General features: G+C 36.8%; 1 long non-coding RNA gene across 1 annotated transcript; it reads left to right on the plus strand.

Annotated features, from left to right (window-relative positions):
* The first annotated feature begins 5,236 nt into the window (after nucleotides 1-5,236).
* Nucleotides 5,237-11,937, plus strand: LOC120238016. Its single transcript, XR_005530120.1, has 3 exons — nucleotides 5,237-5,356; nucleotides 5,506-5,588; nucleotides 11,820-11,937. It is a non-coding gene; the product is annotated as an uncharacterized LOC120238016 (long non-coding RNA).
* Nucleotides 11,938-12,605: the final 668 nt, after the last annotated feature.

Raw genomic sequence — 12,605 nt, forward strand, 5'->3', positions numbered from 1 at the left:
AACACACAAATTATTGCATGATGTTAGACAATCTATTCTTTTTTTTTTAATGTTTTATTTATTTCTAGGAGAGATAGAGACAGCGTGAGCAGTGGAGGGTCAGAGAGAGAGGGAGTCACAGACTGAAACAGGCTCCAGGCTCTGAGCTGGCAGTCAGCACAGAGCCCGACGCGGGGCTCAAACCCACGAGCCGCGAGATCATGACCTAAGCGAAAGTCGGACGCTTAACCGACTAAGCCACCCAGGCGCCCCTAGACAATCTATTCTGGAAAGGAAGTCTACTGTTCCTCTCCCTATGGAATTTCCAAATAGTTTACTCTTAAATAGTCCAGATTTTGAAATTGCACTTTTGCCTCATGAGGCGATTGCAGCCACAGATCATAAATGGAAGATTGCCTGATGGCTTAGGTCATACTCTTACACGCATAGAGAATATCTTCCATTTAAAGAAAGAGAGAAGATTGATAACATAAGGCAATAATAGTTAGCCCTTGGAAGGCATCAAAATCCGATCGTCTGCCCCTTGTGGACATGCTGTGAAGAAATCACATCTACCCTTCCATAAAGTCAATCACAAAAACGTTGTGAGCAAAGGAGACCTTGAGAAAGCCATTAGTTTATTTTTTAATGTTTATTTTTGAGAGAGAGAGGGAGACAGAGCACAAACAGGGGAGGAGCAGAGAGAAAGGGAGTCATAGAATCCGAAGCAGGCTCCAGGCTCTGAACTGTCAGCACAGAGTCGAACCCATGAACTGCGAGATCATGACCTGAGCTGAAGTCAGACGCTTAACCTGATGGAGCCACCCATGTGCCCCAGTGAAAAAGCCATTATTAGCATTATGCCCAAGAGTGAAAGTCAGATTCAGGAGGAAGAGCTTGTCCTACATGGGCCAATTAAAGCAGGGGCAATATAAGAGGAAGATTGGAAGACAAATCAACTAAAGCCAACTGACGTAGCTGTCAATAGTAAAAGGCCAAGAGACCAGACTGTTGAAATGCTATGTAAAGAGCCAGATAGATAGTAATAAGTAATTAGTAACACTTACTGAGCTCTTCTTAGTGAGCCACATAGGCTTTACTAGGGAGGATTCTCAGCAACTCACCTGCGGCAAGTAGCATTAGAAGCAAGGGAAGCTTTCCAACTAGCTCGTATCATTATACTATTTAATTAACCTTGTTATTTTCTTAAATTTTTTAAAATTTATTTCTGAGAGAGAGAGAGAGAGAGGCAGTGTGAACAGGGCAAGTTCAGAGAGATAAGGAGATACTGAATCTGAAACAAGCTCCAGGCTCAGAGCTGGTTGTCAGCACAGAGCCTGACGCGGGGCTCGAACCCACAAACTGTGAGATCATGACCTGAGCTGAAGCGGGACGCTTAACCGGCTGAGCCACCCAGGTGCCCCTAACCTTGCTATTAAAATAACCTCTTAATATATAACAGCTTCTTAATATAAATAACATTGTTGACATATATTTGGGGATTATTTAGGATTGCTAGTGCAGAAGCTGAACTCCAACAAATTTAGTCAGAAAGAGAAGCGTACGTACAAGGAAGATACTTAGGGTGTCTTTGCAACTCAACCACAGGTCTGGCTCTCAGACTCTTAGAATTAGGAATCTGAACGCTTTTAGAGGTTTCTTTCTCTTTATCTTATCTCTACACTAAGTAGAGTGGTTTCTCTTCTAAGGAAAGGAAACTTGACGGCCAACATTCCTGTCCTTCACACTACTTGATGCTTCTCTGCCAGAGAAGCATTGTTCCTTCTGTTTAGGAAGAAAAGTCCTGGGAAAAGTGTTGTGATTGGCCTAGCTTGGATAAGAGGCCTTTCCATAAAATTGTCCACTGTGGACTGACAGTTGATACACTGTGATTGGAAGATCTTACTAGCGCTTGTTGGTTGGTTTGACCCAAATGAAGATAGAGTTAGTCTCAGCCATCAGGAGGAACGCCTCTTAGGCAAAATAACAAATGTCCACAGTATTCCTCAGCACCTCCTTTTCTTGTCTGGAAAGGTTTAAAATCCTTAAGCTGCAGTCTAAATTTGACTGCAGTAGTTTCGCTGACAAAAAGTCTTCTATAGTCTACACAATGACTTGTGGATAATAGGGAATTTTAAAATATGTACACTTCTTGTACCTTACTCCCATCACATAACAATAGGCTCAGAATGCATTCTTCCTTTAGTACTGACTTAATCTGAAATATATCAAATACCACTTGCAGTATAAATGTATCTCATTATCATTCAAGCATCAAGGTTAATTGGTTTAATGGTTCTGTATTTGGTGTTTTTGTGAAAGTGATTCTTGTCACAACAGCTATAACATGACAAAATTTGAAAGCTTGCATACCTGAGGCCTTTTTTTTCTTTTTACCATTGTCATAGAATTTCATTTCCTTTATTCTTTAGCTTAGTGAAATACCATGAAGATGGGGCACATTGGTCCACGACCACTGACATGATCATTTTGTTGTTCCTTCATTTTTGTTACTCTGATCACATTTATTCTCATTTTATACTATAGCACTATTTGCAGAGTCTCATTACATAATTCTCTCATTTTTCCATGCTTGACTGCCCTGCACATTTGTAGCTCAGCTCAATCCAACATAGCATAACCTTTGAGTTAGAGATTGATTAAATAGGTATGCTTTATTTTATAGGTAGAGACAGATAAAAAGAAGGTTAGAACTGAATTTTCATGACCTTCCATTAGATATACATTCAGGTGTAGTGTCCTCAAAGGAACCAAATTTGATACAATTTCATGGCTGGTTTGCAGTGCCCTCAGTCTCTACCAATTTACTGCTTAGCTTAGTGGGCCATTTGTAGTCAGAGGTGATGAGAAGTTTCAATTAAAGTTTACAATGTACCCCCAAATTCTAGAAAAATCCATCCTGATAATAGAGAGATAGAATACTTCGGGATGTTCATCATTTTATACTTAGTAAAAGCATCATTTTTCATATGGAATCTGGGAATTATGCTCAAATGAGTTCTTAGACTTCACACTTCAGTCAGTAGTGCATTTACCAGGGGTGCCTGGCTGGCTCAGTCAGCAGAGCATGTGACACATGATCTCAGGGTTGTAAATTTGAGCCCATGTTAGTATAGAGATTACTTAAAAATAAAATCTTAAAAAATAGTGTATTTACCAAAAGTACTGATTCAATCATTTTGTAGTTTTAAATCTAAGCAATGTATATTTCATTGATAGCTCCAGAAGAAGGTTTGATCCAGGTTCAGGAAACTAGAAAACACTTTCCCAAAGCCTTGGAAGCTTCATGTGCAATATTGCAGTTATATTTCCTTTAAAAGAAAAACTAAACCTAACAAAAGACTTATTTTGTTTTCAGAAAACAGAAAAATATTGTTCCATTAAAAAGAAAGCAATAGGGGCATCTGGGTGGTTAAGTGTCCAACTTCATTCAGATCAGGTCATGATCTCACAGTTCATGAGTTTAAGCCCCACGTTGGTCTCTGTGTTGACAGCTCAGAGCTTGGAACTTGCTTTGGATTCTATGTCTCCATCCTTCCCTGACTCCCCACTCAAGCTCTGTCTCCTCTTTCATAAATTAATAAACATTAAAAATAATTTTAAAAAAGAAAGAAAGTGAAATGAGGGCATCTTTGTGGTTCAGTCAGTTCAGCATACGACTCTTGATTTAGGCTCAGGTCATGATTTCGCAGTTCATGGTTCGAGCCCTACGTTGGGCTCTGCATTGACAGTGTGTAGCCTGTTGGAATTCTCTCTCTTCCTCTCTCTCTACTCTTCTCCTGTTCGTGCTCTCTCTTTCTCAAAAGAAATAAACTTAAAAAAAAAAAGGCAGTAATCTTTTTATGAAGATTGGCACTGTGAGATTAGTAAACAACATCCCTTATTTTAAAATTTTGTTTTTTCTTCCAATTGTTGATCTTTTCATGTTATTTTTTTGATTCCCAAATTAGTGATCCTCTTTCACATACATTCATAGATGATAATTTCATTATTATAAAGGAAAATTATGGTTTCAGGTAGAAGTCTGTAGAAGAAAATAGGTATGGGTATGTGTATATATATTATACATATTCCATCAATGCCTAGAATATATGTGTGTGTGTGTGTGTGTGTGTATAAAATATACTTTGAAATAATGAAGTCATCCCTATTTCTTTTTTTTAAGTTTATTTATTTATTTTGAGAGAGAGAGAGAGAGAGAGAGAATGTGCACAAACAAGGGAGGGGCAGAGAGAGAGGGAGACAGAGAATCTCAAGCAGGCTCCACACTGTCAGCACAGAACCCGACCCAGGGCTCGATCTCATGAACTGTGTGATCAGAGCCTGAGCTGAAATCAAGAGTTGGATGTTGAAGCAACTGAGCTCCCCAAGCACCCCAAAATTATTCCTACTTCTAACTGGCCATTTAAGCAACCTCCCTACTTCATTAAAAGCCTGTTGTTTTGGTTCTGTTCCTATTCTTCCAATGAAAGCTTATTTTGAAGTTTCAGGAAGAAATTCTTTTCCTCACTATCATTTCTGAAGAAAAACACATTCTCATTTAGAATTAGAAGAAGAAAAATAGAAAACTTTAATTATGACTTAAGAAGATTGTGCCGAACGTTTTCATGAATTTGGTATGAATATAGTTATTTGTGTGATTATCTATGTAATTACATGTTTGATATCGATGTCCCCCAACAGACTGTAGGTTCCCTGATTTATTTCTTCATTTCATTTCCTAGCAGTGTCTAGCACATAGTAGGCTCTTAATAAATACTTCTTAAAGGAGTAATGAACAATGAGCTACCTCTGTATCAGAATGAGCTAATTTGTCCAAAGAATTAATAATAAGTAATCAGACTGGACAAGCTGGCTTACTCTCCATGTTTGGGAAGCCTGTAATATTCTCTTACAGCAGCTCAGTGGAAATCTCCGGGGAGGGCTTTTATAGGTTAAAAGTGAGCCAATACTGACTGTGACATAATACAATGCAAGTTCTGTGACTGAACAACAGATACGGAAAACTGATCTCTTGAAATCAATTCTAGTTTCAGTTCTGTATTCTCACATCTGTCTCCCTTTCTTCACCTTCACATGAAATCCTTCCCTATTAATTAATGATCTGATGACAATAATGAAGAATGGCTTCCTTGTCTAACAACCCTTTGTAGACCTGTTGTTAACTAGCATGATTTGTAATGATCAGATTGGGATTTAGAATGACCTCACTATAAAGAAAAATAAATATTTAGGTATAAATAAAAACCAAAACAGGACTGGGAGGTAGGGGAGGGTGGAGAAGAACACACTAAGGCTGAAGCTAACAAAGAAAATAAAAGATCAAAGAAGCACTGTTAATACCTGCCTGACTTGGGTAAGTTCATGAGTAAATAAAAATTTTACATGAGACTAGTGCAGAGCAACTTGAAATTGAATGAGTAAGGAGGAAATTTAATCTACTGCGGTAAACCTGAATTAACTTCCTTTGTTTCTTTAATGCTCTGGGCTCCTGGTGATATAAAGGACATCTGAAATCAATCAAGGACTTTTATCTATCCATGACTCTGAAACTCGGAAACATAAAACTTTGCTGAGCATTTGCCCAGGTAGGCGGGTGGCAAGTAATGGGACGTGATTGTGTTAATTTATACGGTTGACTAGCTGACTCCTTGCGGTTTAAGACTGAAACTCAATAGATTCCACCCTTTAGTGTACACTTGGCATGTACTGAGATCTCAGAGGCATGCTTGAACTTTCCTCAAATGGGCAAATTAAAACCAAAAAGGGTAGACAAAGATATTAGCAGCCCCGTGTCTGTCTCTGGTAACTTTAAAAAATAAGCAGCTCTCAATTCTTCAAGGTTCTTACATTGAGTGAGCGATGCTGCTGTAGTGGAAATGTTTTAACCTCCTATAACAAGGCTTGATCATTGAAGTTGGAAAACTGTGAGTTCTGTTTTTCTGCAGTAGAGGTGTGTGTGTGTGTGTGTGTGTGTGTGTGTGTGTGTGTGTGTAACATTTTATTCAATGTCAGGGTTCCTAGATAGTAGTAACTTGTATTTTCTTATTATTTTGGACCAAATAATAATTGAAAGCATTGCATTCAGAAAAGTTTGAACACATTGGGGTAGTGGACTCAGCTATTGGACCTGCATCAAAGGGACCAGAGTTATCCCATTGGGTTTTTATTTTATTCTGACTTCTGCATAGAAGCTTCATTGGCATTTAGTTGAACAATACCATATAGATTTTTCCAAGAATAATAAGGCAAAATGGTGATTCAGAAAGATAGATATAATCATGGTTACTATTCAATTTAAGGCCATTTTATTTAGGAAACACATTATAACTGTACTTACTAAAACTGGGAACAGTTATTTATTGATAATTTGCCACATTTATGAGACATCTCAAACAGTGCTTCCAACTACTTTATTCAATGGAATATATATGTATATATATTTATATGTAAATTTGTCTGTGCACTTATTTTTGAGTGTAGATGGTAAAGTTGTCTTCATGCCAAGAATTATCTCACAGTGCCAATTAAGTGTATCATTGATTTTATGGAATTTTATCTTTTGTTGACTGCCTGATTCTTGAACTGGGGCAAAACCACCCTAAGAGCAAGGATATTAAAAAGTGCCTAGAAATGTTACTCAGCCACCAAAAAGAATGAAATCTTCCCATTTGCAATGACATGGTTGGAGCTGGAGTGTATTATGCTAACCAAAATAAGTCAGTCATAGAAACACAAATGCCATATGATTTCACGCATATGTGGAATTTAAGAAACAAAACAGATGAACGTAGGGGAAGGGAAAAAAAAGAGAGGGAAGCAAACCATAAGAAAGTCTTAACTACAGAGAACAGAGGGTTGATGTGGGGGGGGACTAAATAGGTGATAGGTGTCGAGGAGGACATTTGCGATGAGCACTGGGCATTATATGTAAGTGATGAATCACTAAATTCTATTCCTGAAACTATTATTACAGTGTATGTTTACTAACTAGAATTTAAGTAAAAATTTTTTAAAAAGGAAAAAGTGCCTAGCATTTTCCTCTCAAATATATAAATATTTTTTAAATCAAAGAAATAGAGGCAAAATCCTTCCTACTACATCTGTCGGGGTACAACTCCCTGTTGGTTTAATACTTCAGCAATTACAAAGCTTTTTTACATATATTTATTCCATCCTCACAGTTATGCTGTGGAAAAGTAAAGGAGGTGATATTATCATTGTACATATTTCAAAACTGAAGGACATTGAGATTTATCTAGCTAACGTCAGTGATCAGTGAACCGAGGAGTCAGGACTTGAATTTTGATCTTTTATTTTCGTTGAGTGCAGACCATGGCGCCTACCTTAGCTTAGACATTTGGAGGCATAAAATTATCTAAAATTCTAATTAATAGGCTGATAAACCATTATAAGAAGCAAACTTATAGACTGACAATAAAATCCAAAAGTGAGATCGGAATATGAGGACTTGAATGACGATGGAACCGTATACAGCTACCATTTAATGCTGAAAAGTCACTTAGTAAACTCTTGTATCTGAGTCCCCATTCCCAGAGTCCATACAACCACAGGCATCCACTTGGTTTCCCTCTTTGGGGAGGGTGTGGAAAACTCAATAAGACACTTAGGTTCCAGCTGCTACATCATTGTTTCATTTCCGGTCTGATGCCAGAAAAACCAGCTCTCCTGAAGTTACTACTCATGGTGTGTTCATAGTATTCAGTTTTCTTTCTTTTTGAAATTGTGTCTTCTCAGTAATTTTTCATAACTGACAGTTGAAACAAAGCAAGGTGATGAAATACGGAAACAGTTTGATTTATTCATTGTCTTTGTAATAAAGGGAATGCAGTGCAAAAGCATTGTGAGTGCTTAGCTTTTGTCCATCTGAGATCTTTACCGTGGATTTATTGTTCTTGAACTCTGCTGTTTTTCATAATTTTCTTTGACTAAGTCTTTGAAATTCTTACATCTCTGAATTACTTCTTACTCTTCTGTCCCTGTGTTGAAATCTTCTTTCATTATTTTTTTTTGCTTCTATTCAATAAAGTCATTGACTATAAATAAATGGTTAGTTTCCAATTTTCTTAGAGCTTTTCAGAAACAAATAAATGAGCTGACTCTCCAGACAACTTTCTTTGTGGTTTTGGTTTCAAATTAGTTATAACTACAGTGAAATTTCCAAGAATTTAAGCTCTATTGATTACAGCAAATGTAAAGTGCCATATTCCAACTTCAAAAAAACCTACCAGAAAAATACCAAAGCGTGAACTAAGACAAATAGATAGATGTCATGGTCAACTCCAATCTCTAGTTCAGTGAACTTATAAATAGTCTGACACTCTGTATCTGAGATGTATTTCAATTACTGATGATACTATTAATTGGATTTCATGTTTTATTCATTTTTCAAGAAATTTAGAAATTGTTATGATGTGAAATACTTTGCCTGCATTGATGACACAAATGACATAATTTGGCAGAAATGTTAAAAATTCCATCTTAAAGACCCTTCTAGTTGTTAAAGAGCAAAAAATAAATTATTTAATTTTCATCATTCTTATGCTACTGATATTAGATTTTTTTAAAAATCACTAAGATGATGATGCCAAAAAAAATTTAGAATTTCTATAGATCCTGCAATTAAAATATAGGAATGACTTGTAAGAAACAAACTTTAGAAAACCATGTATTTCTTCTTAAGGAAATAAATGTAGGGAAGAAAAAAACAAAACCAATCTATCGTGTGTTTATCACTTTCAAATGAGAGGAGATTTGGAAACTTCTGATGCATTCTTCGTAGAGTTATTTATCCTAAGAGTGCGGTCACTCACTCAGCACACTTTCAGAGAAACAATGCGATTGAGAAATGTTCCAGAAATACCCTGTCCCCTTTCACATGACCCATGATTGGTGTTAGAATGGCATAACTTGTCTCTGAGCAAATGGAAGGGCATACATAGAAATATAGGGAGTAGCCGTCTACAAGTACTTTTCAAAAGTATCTGGATTATAGATGGCTTCCTCCGGTGTCAGGAACACAGAAAGCTGTTTTAGTGAGTGAATACGAATGTTGGGGCTTGCTGAACTGGCCTGTCAGGGAGGGCCGTAACAGTCAGCCAAGGCCAAACTCCCTCACACACAAAGTGCAACCCTATGCCATTTGTTGGCCAGAGTCCCAAATAGAGTCATTAATAAGATGATTAGGAAGGAAATATCTTCATTCACTGTAGGGTGTACAGTGCAAATCACAAATGTTCATCAGGGTGGCTGATTCCTAAGGGGCATTACATGAATCCTATTTATTATCAATAGAGTTGTAAGGGTAAAGGCTATTCTGTTCCTTTACTATTTTGGTTATGGGTCTGGACCCAAAAAAACCCTCCTCTTTAGTAACTAATTTACCTGAACACTACCAGTATGTAATGAAACATCGAGTTATGAAGTGTTTTTATTAAATTATTTTTTATTTAAACTATAACTTAAAATGTTGGGTAAAAACCGTACGTAGCAACGAAAGCACAAAGAATCAAACAAAAACAGAGAGCATAATCCAGTTTTACAGACTCCGTCATTACAAAGTACCTCTATAAGCTACAGAATAAAGCAATGGGCTTAGGTGAAGATTTAAAGCTAAAATTAATTAGGGAGTGATGGTTGGCTCAGTTGATACGGCATGAGACTCTTGATCTTGGGATTGTGAGTTCAAGCCCCATGCTGGGAGTAGAGTTTAGTCAAATAAATAAATAAATAAATAAATAAATAAATAAATAAATAAGAGTTTAAAGCTAAAATGAATTAAACTGCTTCCAATCATACCTATTTCTCTTACTTCCCAGACCTCTTATTTTTTTAAGTTTATTTATTTACTTGAGAGAGTATGGGAGTGGCAGAGAGAGAGAGAGGGAGAGAAAGAATCCCAAGCAGGCTCTGCACTGTCAGCACAGAGCCCAACGCAGGGCTCCATCTCAAAAACCACAAGATCATGACCTGAGCCAACATCAAGAATCAGACCCTCACCTGACTGAAACCCCGCCCCCACTCCTGATTTCTCACGCTTCTTATGTTGAACCTAAACATCTTCCACAGAGAAATCCTGTTTTCCACTCAAAATCGCTTTCATATTTTCTGTACTTCAATCTTGCTTCACACCCATCTTAAGTATAAAAGGTAAAAAATAACATTTAATGTTCACATACGCACTGTCTAGCACTATACAAAACGTGTGTAACATATATTACTGGACGTGATTCTCTTAACAGTCTGCAAACGGGAGACCATTATTTCCCTTACCTTGCAGGAAGCCTCAAGTTGTTTAAATTACTTGCTGAAAATCTCAGAGTCCCTAAGAGGAAGAATCAGAATTTAAACTCTGGGCAATGGTTCCCTAAAGGCCGTTCTTTGAAAAACTATGCCATTAGCAACCCAGGAACAAGGTCCTTTCTTTCAGAAGTAGAATTTGAATTTGAATACAATCTTAGTGTTAAGTGAGCTTCAAAGCTTATGAAAAAATCAATTATACCAGGGGAGGAAAAACTATCTAATAATATTTTCTGGCCCACCCCACATACACTGTTTTTCTTTTTGTGTAGCCATGTACTATAGAGGTCCTTAGGCAAGTGACTTCACATCATTTACTTCGTCTATGAAACAGAGATGGTATCACTTATTTTTTGTAGCCATGCAAGTGGAAAAGTGATGATACACATTTTAACTATGATGAGGAACAAAATAACGTAAGAGCTAACAGCAGAGATTCTGGAATCCAATTGCTGGACAACAAATGTGATTTGTTACTTACTAGCTTTGTAAATTTTAGCAAGTTTTAAAATCTCTCTGTGCCTCAATTACCCATCTGTAAAATATCCATAGCAGTTAGTATTCCATGCAGTTTTTAGTGGATTCTAGGAGAAACATCTGTGTAGAAAGTTTAGCTTCGTATCTGGTACGTAGACATTTCTTGATGAAGATCAATTTTCATTTCCTCACATCAAATGAACTAAAGACTAGATTGTAAAAATAAGAATAAAACCGGTCCCTAGTTAGAACATATTAAGGAAAATAATTTATGTAGTATTAAAACACGACAAGTTTAGGTTTTCATCTGGGAATGGTTATTTTACCATTTTGCATTTTCTTAGAGTGAAAATGAAGTTACTTGGGGGGAGTGCATTCATTTTTTGTACTTCTTTGATATTCTCTGAGCTTCTTTCTGTTCTTAACGACACACGGTTCCATTTCTCTAAGAGTTTGGCCCTTAAGGAGAACACAGTAGACAAGATGTTAAGAAGCTGAAAGAAAATAAACAGATTATTTATTATTCCTTCTCCCAGTTGTGATTATGAGTGGTCATTCAGAACAAGCAAAATATTATCAGAAGACTATGTGTCATAGGACAGGAATGAGAGGGGTACCGAAAGTGATTCTATGAAAGGTACTGAAGAGGAAGCATGGTAGGGAAAATCACTGATGCTGCAGCAATAACCACAGTCAGGGCTTCTGCAGATGTGGTGTTTAACTCTGGAAACTGAAGGGAATATGAGCTCTGTAGCTGAGCTCCAAACCTGTCACAGGATGTTTTCCATTTGAGTCCGTGTGCTGTGAAGGCACCTCCTGTGTGGGCTGCTATAGGAATAATTATACTATAGAACTTCGAGAATCCAAAGCAGATGTTTGGTAAAGTAGACATGCCATGATCTTTGTGCGGTTGCTGTAATGTCCTTAGGACTCAAAAGGAGATAAAGATACAAAGCATCAATTACGTGAACTGGAAATTTAGAAATATGGGCTTCATAGTTTAACCAACTATCCCATTTCAGAACAACAGAAGAGTTAAGTGAGAGCCGTTCACAGAAGCCCTCACAGTGACTAGCACATGCTAAAGAAAACAGGAAGTAGGGGCCCCGGAGAAGTGGAGAGATGTCTGATTTTAATCAGGAAGAGGAGGATAAGTATATCATTGAAGAGATTATATCATCCTGTAAATAATCTCTTTTAGGTTTGTGATGTATGGTGGGATGGTACTACCTTGAAAAAAAATACTCAAAAAAATTAAGCCTTTTTTTTTTTTGCTAACACCATATGTAAAATATGTAAAATAAATTATTTTCCTATGTGACTTATCATATATAAAGAAGATTTTATAAGCTGCAAATATATGCGTTCATGTATGTGTATAGATAGATAGATATTCTATTCTGCCCCATCTGTGTTTTGTTCTTTTTCTTCACCACTACCCTAGAATCTTAAACTCTAAAATTCTGTACTGCATTTTGATACCAAAGAGGGTGATCCCAACATCCTCAAGTCTCTCTAGACCAAGGCACTTTGATGATTTTTAGCAATTAGGAAACAGCTAGTCACATTTCCCAGTTTGGCATGATAATTTATGGAATGATTCTATAATAGGTATCGTGGAGTTTTAGTCATTATGAATAAATAGATGATAGAGATACAAAAGGGCCTGAATTGTAATACTGTGTTATCTCTTCTATAGCGGCTATTAATTTTCCTTTGACTCATCCGATGTTGAAAGCTTATAATTCCAGCCTAAAAAATAAACAGCCCTAAATTTAATCTACATGTATGTATATACAAGTTAATCA

The sequence above is a fragment of the Hyaena hyaena genome, unplaced genomic scaffold (genome assembly GCF_003009895.1).
Source record: "Hyaena hyaena isolate Hyena2069 unplaced genomic scaffold, ASM300989v1 scaffold_196, whole genome shotgun sequence".
In the NCBI taxonomy this organism is placed as follows: Eukaryota; Metazoa; Chordata; class Mammalia; order Carnivora; family Hyaenidae; genus Hyaena; species Hyaena hyaena.